We start from the raw sequence: 9,605 nt of genomic DNA on the forward strand, positions 1-9,605 counted from the left end.
GGGTAAATAATCTGTATTAGTGAGAGTCTACCTCTTTTAAATCAGTTCTTTAATTGCAGATTTTTTAAATTTATTTAGGAAAGGCAAGGTAGGGCATTTAGTGTTGCTGCCTTCTTAGAGCAGCTTTCTAGCACAAATGTGAAGCTACCAACTTCCCATATTTTAGATACTATTTCCTCCTTCAGTGGGACATCAGATAAATCTTTTGCAAGTGAGCTCAGTTTTGCTGGCTGTAAAACAAATATTTCAACTTTGGTGGTGTAAACTGTGGAGTGTAGCTGTATATTATAAAAGCATACTGTGCCAGTTTTTTTAAAGCAACCGCCTTTCCCCTTTGATATTGCCATCGTGCCTCTCAGTCATGCATTTACAAGCCTGAGCATTCAATGGGAACTGCTGCAGGTTCAGCACTTTTGGGAAACAGCTTACTTAGAAGTCTAAAGTTGGATTTAGAAGCTTAACATTTTTGGGAAACTTGTCTATAATCCTCGTAACTTATTGTTGTTAAGGCAAATATCTATCCAGTATATTTATGCTGGGACCACTTTAGATTTTTTTACTTCCATTCGGGGTAAATAATACTGGTTAAGGAAACCTTTCCGTAACTTCGGATGAGAGAACTGTCAGAATCACTGTCAACCCCACTTCTGTAACAGACAGCACTGTGTTGTCCAAATCAAGTTGTAGGCTTAGTAAGTCTACCTAGGTATCCAGAAATTTATCTAATGAGGAAAGAAAGTTAAATTACAGTTGCAAGATAACTGAAGAACATATATAAAAATAGTGTACCCCACTCACTTCTTTCATAAAGGAATTGGGCCAAAATAATGTGTGCATATTACTCTTTAATTCTGTGAAACCAAATCATTAAATACTTCTTTTTTGCCACAGCATAATTTGAGTCATTTGCATAAGGGGTGAGTTCAAGATCATGTGTTTATTAGTCAGACTAATTTTATTTTTCATTTAAACTTGCATTTTTGGTCTTTAAAAGTAGAGCAACATCTCAGAGAAGGGCAGCAATCCAAAATACACTTGGAAAGAACTGGCATTAGCTCTAACTTTGTCCTATCTCTTGAACAAACGTAAGTTAATTCGTCCTTGGACCTGGAAACTGGGTGCTGTCTAGAGCAAGACGGAAAAAGCACGTTTTAGTAGTTCAGCTGCCACAGGATCCGAGGTCTGCCTGCCTGCCAGAGGTCAGGAGTTTATGCCAAACAGTAGAAATTAGAAAAGACTTTCAGTTGTGAACAAGAGGCTTACAATAAACAATGGAGAAAAAATTTCCAAGAGGAAATGTAAAATAACCTGACACATCCTTGGGTTAGCTGGTATACGACAGAAGTAGAGAACAAATACTAAAATTCAAGCCAGAAATACAATATCCACTACATCCTTCCTTCTCTTCCCCTACTTCCCCCTCCCCTCTCATCAGGTTACAAGAAGAGTGCTTTATTTAAGACAACATCCTTTTCTGCAGGTTATATGTGCTTTTTGAAATATGCAATGTGCACCACAGTTTGCCAGTCAATCTGTGCTACAGAATCAAAGCTTTCTCCTCTCCTGCCTCCCACTGGTATTTCAAGCTAGTGATGAAAGTGGAAACTAATAAAATACCCTGAAATTTTCAGACTGCACAAAGTAGTGGAACTAAGATATGTATGCACTTCAAGTTCTGAGAAACTACAGCTAACTTGTTGGCAATAAGATCCTATAATCCTTAATCCTTTGCCGTATTTCTGTAGGTACCACAAATATCAATTGCTATGTCCTAGTTGGCAGTAAATAGAGAATGGTTATGCACTAAAAGCACACAAAAAATGGGGGAACTGAGTAGAAGAGTTTAAATGTAGTACCTGCGTATATAACAGGAAAATATCACTGACTGTGATATTCACTTTCTGTTAGCATTTCACAATTTTTCTGTACAGCTGTATCGCAGTAATGCAGAAGTCAGCAATGAAAAATTTAGGTTCCTTGCCAGAACATAAAACATCTCACCTATCACAGAATGGTTGAGGTTGGAGGAGACCTCTGGAGGTCATTTGGTCCAACCCCCCTGCTCAAGCGGGGCCACCAAGAGCTGGTTGCCCAGGACCATGTCCAGACAGGTTTTGCTTATGTCCAAGGATGGAGACTCCACAACCTCCCTGAGCAACTTGTAGCAGTGCTCAGTCACCCTCACAGCGAAAAGGTATTTCTTAATGTTCTCCTGGATCCTCCTGTGTTTCGGTTTGTGCCTCTTTCCTCTGGTCCTGTCACTGGGCACCACTGAAAAGAGCGTGGCTCCGTCCTCTTTGCATCCTCCCTTCAGGTATTTATACACATTGATAAAATCCCCCTGTACAACCTAGAGTTGTAGATAACTGGATGTGGTGGGTTGACCCTGGTTGGATGCCAGGTGCCCACCAGAGCCGCTCTATCACTCCCCCTCCTCAGCTGGGGGGGACAAAATATAACAAAAGGCTCGTGGGTCAAGATAAGGACAGTTTAATACAGTGATAGCAAAGGTCGCGTGCGCGAAAGCAAAGAAAAAAACCAAATGATGTTATTCTCTACTTCCCATCAGCAGGCGATGTCTAGCCGCTTCTCGGGAAGCAGGGCTTCAGTACGCGTAGTGGTTGCTCCGGAAGACAAAATGCCCCCCCCCCCCCCCATCTCCCTTTACTTAGCTTTTATATCTGAGCTGACGTCATATGGTATGGAATATCTGTTTGGTTAGTTTAGGTCAGCTGTCCTGATTGTGTCCCCTCCCAAGATCTTGCCCTGCCCCAGCCTGCCATTGAGGGGAGGGCAAAAATGTTGGGGAGACAGCCTTGATGCTGTGCCAGCACTGCTCAGCAGTAGCCAAAACACTGGTGTGCTATCAACACCTTTCTAGCTACTGATGCAGGGCACAGTGCTATGAGGGCTGCTGTGGGGAGTATTAACTCCATCTCAGCCAGACCCAATACAATCTCCACCCCTTATTCCATACCATTTGCGTCCTGCTCAGGTCCCACATAATTTAATACAGATATCTTCTAACCATACTATTGTATTTAATTCTCATTACTGAAATCCTTTCTTACCAACACTTACAGCTGAAACTACATACTGAAACCACTTTTATACCCAACGTACAGATTTATACATTCTTATTAATTACTATCCCCTGTCCTTTAAGAGATAGATATTCCATGGGCTTCTTCCACTCCTCCAGATGTTCACACTCAGGTTATGACTTAGGCCCCATCCATCAAGATGAGTGGTCAGGACAGGAAAAGCAGTATGTTCGAATGCTGGGCACCAACACCGGCTTGGTTTGGGTCACCGATGCACTTGTCTGGTTCCTTGCGAAGTTCACTCCTCTGCAGTTCAGGTCATTCCTGCTACGTTACTTCCTACAACATACAACTCACATCACAGATTATTTTTCCCCCAAGGTTAAATGTCCTTGAGGCACACACTGGGTCTCCCCATCCTTCCGCATTACCCACCAAGTACACCCAGGTCCCTGAGCAAAGACAATCCCACGAATGGGTTTGCCTTTTCCCATGGGAGGTGCAATCCACACTGCCTTCCCCAGCCACTTCCCCATGTGCACTACAGGGACCTTATCTCCTCCCACAGTATGTAGGGGTTTTGTTTGGGCAGGACCAGGATGGTTAGCAGATCCTCTGGTGTTAACTAGCCAAGTGGCTTCTGCTAAATTTGTATCCCAATGTTTCCATGTCCCATTGCCTAGCACTCTCAACATAGTCTTCAACAGTCCATTATATCTCTCAATTTTTCCAGATGCTTGCGGGTCATAGGGTATGTGGTACATCCACTCAATGCCATGTTTCTTTGCCCAGGAGCTTATGAGGTTATTTTGGAAATGAGTCCCATTGTCTGATTCAATTCTTTCTGGGGTACCGTGTCGCCATAAAATTTGCCTTTCGAGGCCTAAGATGGTGTTTCGGGCAGTGGCATGGTTTACAGGATATGTTTCTAGCCAACCAGTAGTTGCTTCCACCATGGTGAGTATGTAGCGCTTGCCTTGGCGTGTTCGTGGCAGTGGTCCAATGTAGTCAATTTGCCAGGCCTTGCCATATCGAAAGCCCAGCCACCGCCCTCTGTTCCAGGGAGACTTTGCTCTGGTCGCTCGTTTGATTGCAGCACATGTTTCACATTCATGAGTGACCTGTGTGATGGCCTCCATGGTCAGGTCCACCCCTCGATCATGAGCCCACCTATATGTTGCATCTCTTCCTAGATGTCCTGATGTCTCATGGGCCCATCGAGCTACAAATAGCTCACCCTTACGCTCTCAGTCCAGGCCCACCTGAGCTATTTCTATTTTGGCAGCCTTGTCTACCTGTTCATTATTTCGATGTTCTTCAGTGGCACGGCTTTTGGGCACGTGAGCATCTACATGACATACCTTTAGAGTCACGTGTTCTACACAGGCAGCAATGTCCTGCCACAATGCTGCTGCCCAGATGGGTTTACCCCTGCGTTGCCAATTGGTCTTCTTCCACTGCTGTAGCCACCCCCATAGGGCATTAGCCACCATCCAGGAGTCAGTATAGAGGTAGAGTACTGGCCACTTTTCTCATTCAGCAATGTCTAGGGCTAGGTGGATGGCTTTCACTTCTGCAAACTGACTTGACTCGCCTTCTCCTTCAGTGGCCTCAACGACTTGTCGTGTGGGACTCCACACAGTAGCTTTCCACTTCCGATGGTTCCCTACCACACGACAGGATCCATCAGTAAACAAAGCGTAACACCTTTCGTCTTCTGATAGCTCATTATATGGTGGTGCCTCTTGGGCACGAGCCACCTCCTCAGGTGATGCTCCAAAATTTTTTAAAAATCCGTATTAACAGTTAACTGGCAATCTCTCATGTTGTTTCAGCATGTGTGAAATAGTATGCTATACTGAAAGTTTCCCTAGGAAATGTCTTTTAAGGATGCCTATGAAATTTCTAAGATAACATAGTTAAGGCCAAGTAGTCTATGACTTAAACAGCTTCATAGTCTCGTTAGCTCTTTGGCAGATCTCATCACCTTACACCAGCTTCCTTAATAAATGCGCCTTTTATTCTGTCACACAGCAAACTCACCTATTACCTGAAGAACACAAGTAATATTTAATTACTTGGGCTAACAATTGGTGCTTAACTTCTATCATGCATTGAAAATGCAAGACGTCACCGGCACTTCTAACTTGCTGTTGCTATCTGTATTTCAGGTGTTAACTGCAGCACTGAATCTGACAAATTGGTATGTGGGCACTGACAAAAAGGAGGAAAATACATCTATATCGAACCATTAACTGCTTGTCTCATCTCTTGTGTTTGCAGTGCCCTTATTTCTATGGCGGGCTGGCTGTATGTGACAGCAAGTGCAAAGCCTTGCTCACACCTTGTTAAGCACCCATGGCGTGCTTTAACCCCAGCCAGCAACTAAGCACCAGGCAGCCACTCACTCACTTCCTCCCCACCCAGTGGAATGGGGGAGAAAATCAGGAAAAGAAGTAAAACTCGTGGGTTGAGATAAGAATGGTTTAATAGAACAGAAAAGAAGAAACTAATAATGATAATGATAACACTAATAAAATGAGAGCAGTAATAATAAAAGGATTGGGATGTACAAATGATGCGCAGGGCAATTGCTCACCACTCACCAACTGATGCTCAGTTAGTTCCCGAGCAGCGATCCGCCCCCAGGCCAACTCCCCCCAGTTTATATACTGGGCATGACATCACACGGTATGGAATACCCCTTTGGCCACTTTGGGTCAGCTGCCCTGGCTGTGTCCCCTCCCAACTTCTTGTGCCCCTCCAGCTTTCTGCTGGCTGAGCTTGAGAAGCTGAAAAATCCTTGACTTTAGACTGAACACTACTTAGCAACAACTGAAAACATCAGTGTGTTATCAACATTCTTCTCATACTGAACTCAAAACATAGCACTCTACCAGCTACTAGGAAGACAATTAACTCTATCCCAGCTGAAACCAGGACAACCCACCAGAAGAAGACAAAGTAACTATCTGCCAGTATCCCATACATGTTTCTCTTTTCTTCCTTATATTTTTTTCCCTACATTTTCTTCCTTGGATTTCCTTCCAGTGATGACACTCTTCAGTGTGAAAGCTGGGACAAAGGACTACGTTACAAAGTGCAACAAATAGCCTGCCTTGCAGCTTACAGCCAAATGACAACCAAAAAAATGTGTAACATATATTAGATAAACCTCTTTCATCAGCCAGAAAAGTAGCATCAGATATATAATTTATCAAAATGCCATGTTTGTTGACAATTACAGAAATCACATACTGTTTTGACTTGGGAATGATCTTCTTTGTGAACTTAGACTGAGTTGAAATTTAAACTTCTTTAAATTTCTTTCAGGATTTCTCTTCTGTTGTAGCTATATTGCTCTTAGAGAGCAATCTGTAGTAGTAACACCTGCTGCACCAGCAGAAGACCTGTGGGCTTAGAAGTTCTCCAGAAGGTTGCAAACTGATTCCTAGTCTTCTAACTAACAAATAAGACTGTCTCTACAGTCTACTTTGCTAAAAAAGAAAACACTATACCCAACACAGCAGTCACTCCGTGAAATATAATTTGAAGAGCTTGACATGGTCCAAAGATACCCTGTGTTGTGGCTGACTTGCAGCCATGAGTGATTTTGGAGCTTTACAGTCATTTTGTTGTTGGTTGTTTTTTTCTATTTCAGAGAGCAGGCGTGTTCATGGACTGCCATGCTTTGAGAAGAAATGATATGTTATTTAACCACCACACACAGAGATTGGTTGTCTCAAAGTTGGACCAAGCTCTTAAACCCCCCCCAACATAAAATCCAAAACTTGCCAGAAAACATTGATGAGCACTACTGTGGTCATTTTACTAATTTTTCTTCGTATCTACAAGTTAAATAAAGCAGTTTACTGCTGTGGTGTTACGGCTAAAGAAATAACACAGTTAACAAGCAAATGCCATTTAGTTCATGCGTGGTGTGAAAAGCCTGTGTGGCTGCAGCCATACTGAGCATGAGTTATGATATTCATTATCCATCTGAAGCTTTTCGGTTCAGTAAGTGTAGGTGAAGAGGGATGTTTTAAATACCCCACAAAGTACCCCACTCTGAAATTTTAGCATTAATTTGAATTTAGTAATGGTTCCACATGTTTTGAAGAAGATTCAAGTAAAATTAGCTACAGTATTTGAAGTTCCCAGAAAAAAAGTATAAAGTTTGTAAATTTACTTGTTTTATTGGTTGGGGGTTTTATTTTATTTTTTCTTTTGGTAACTTCAGTTGGTTTTGGTAACAACTGGAAAAAAGAAAGGAAAGGTACTCCATCCTTTATGACTCAGATTTATCTGGTTTTGATCTGTGGTCAAACAAATATAACTTTTCTCCAATCCAGTATCTAAGGCTTCTTGTGAAATACTGTTGGTTTTCTAATTCTTTCTTGGAAATTCACTTTCTGAAGGGCCACTAGGAAGGATCTAATTGTTAGATTATCTGATATTTTGAAATCATTTACACTGTATTGTTTGCATAAAAATGACATTAAGCACAGGAGCAACAGCAGGCAGCAGTTGGCTGTTCTTCCTTTTTTGGCCTCTTTTAGTCCCATTAGCTCATGAAGTTTTAGGGACTGTGGCACTTTCCAAGTTGCATGGTTCCAGCCGCTCTGTTCAGAGCAGTCCCAGAAGGTATTAGGCAAGGACTTTCAAGCAGGTTTTCAGTGACACGGCTGAGTCTACGCTGTGAAGGATCCTGATGACCGCTTTCTGCCATCTTGAAGAAAATCTGCTTGATTTGTCGCCAAACTGAGGCACCCAGGAGAAAGAGGAGATGGTCCATGGACCTGTGTCTGTCTGCCACCACTCCTTCAGTCGAGTCAGTGGTGGTAACTTTTTCAGGGTGCTTTGCAAAGTCAACGTCTTGGTGGCTATGTCGTTCTTCACTTGCGCAAATGCTGTTTTTTTTCTGCGGTTATTTCTCTCCTGCCTTTGAGAAGCATGGCAGAATTTCAGTGGCATTTCCACACGGGCCGCGCCTTCCTTGTTTGCCTCACCCTTCAAACAAAGGACAAAAGGGATGCTAAGATTGTTCCCATTGAAGCGCTGTTGGAAAATGCCTGGATAGCTATATCCCTCACGGGAGTTCAGATTCAGGACTTGGCAACGCTGGCAAGTTACTCTGCTGGCTCCAGGGTGTCTGCTCCTCCTCCCGTACATCACCTTCACAGTGACCTCGCATCGCTCAGCAGCCTCAGTACGCCTGCGATACATATGCTGCATACATACCATACCCAGGGATTTTCCCCCTACCTTGGCCTGTACTGCAGAGTCGAGCCGGGAAATCCCAGTCACTATTTATAGCTCTCTCTGCAGTTATGTGGCACCTGGTCTAGCTCAGCTTCAGACAGAGGCTGACAAAATGTAGGGAAAAGCTCCTGAACAGTGAGCACCTTGTCCCCGAAGCTTCAGGGCAATCAGACCGAGCTGATGCCAGATATCTTGTTATGCAAGAAAGAGAGTTCAGTGTTCTTTGGACTATACTTCTGCCCAAAAAGTTGGAAGAAATCAAACTGGCCAAAGAGGCTTACTGTGGCATCTTCAGGGGATTCCAGCCAAAACCCAAGCTAAGTTATAGGAACTGTTTAGACAGAGCAACAGCTTGGCAACTCAGGCTTCTCTCAAAGACACTATGCTATAAGCTATAATTATTCAATCAATGCACTATTAACTGTTCTTTAATTCTGGCAGGAGGAACACAATCAATTTTCCTGAGTGAAATTCAGTTACCTCTTTTTTTTTTTTTCAAATTCAATTTTGCAGCTGAGGGCAGATCTGTGTCCAGCCAGAGAGACGCAGAGGCCAGGGGAGATTCTGCTGAAGGATCATTACCAAAGCACTAGAGGAGAGAAGGCAGATGATTCCAAAAGCAGCCAAACAACATATTTTTTGTCTGGTTTTCTTACTCTTTGCTTCCCCTGATCTTTTACCTCACAGTTTTTCCAGAAGGGTATCTTAACAGTTACTTTTACTGATCAGTAGTGCAGAAGGATATTCATTAACATCTTTGTAAGTAATGTGTAGCATTTCTCTTGTTCACATGCATTCTGGTAACATGCTAATGAACTTTGAGAGGTTTCCAAATATCTGTACAAGTCATTATTTCTATGAAAATTTACCCAGTTAGTACTCATTATTCATGCCATACATGCCATTAATATGTGGTTTAGTGTATAAATGATAGCACATAGAAATAATACGTTTCAGCTGATAACAGTGAGCAGCTCCAACTTGAAAGGGTGTAATTTATAGAAAATTTATTCACAAATAAACAAAAAGCATTCTTCAACATGAATAACATATTCACAATACTTAACAAGCTCTTTTTAGGAATGGGATTTTCAGCCCCCCCGTAGTGGGAATGGAGCTAGCCAACTTCTTAGAGCACTGAATAGGATTCTTCTGAGTAATTTCTCTGAAGGGGCTGTGATCTGAGGCCAGGCTGCTGTGTGCTCGCTCAGAATTAGCAGAAATAGAGCACTGTGACTGTGACTTCCATAAAGAACTTCCTGTGGTTGATGGGTTGGCACAAAAAAGAGAATAGAAGTC

Source organism: Buteo buteo, chromosome 1, assembly GCF_964188355.1.
Source record: "Buteo buteo chromosome 1, bButBut1.hap1.1, whole genome shotgun sequence".
Taxonomy (NCBI): domain Eukaryota; kingdom Metazoa; phylum Chordata; class Aves; order Accipitriformes; family Accipitridae; genus Buteo; species Buteo buteo.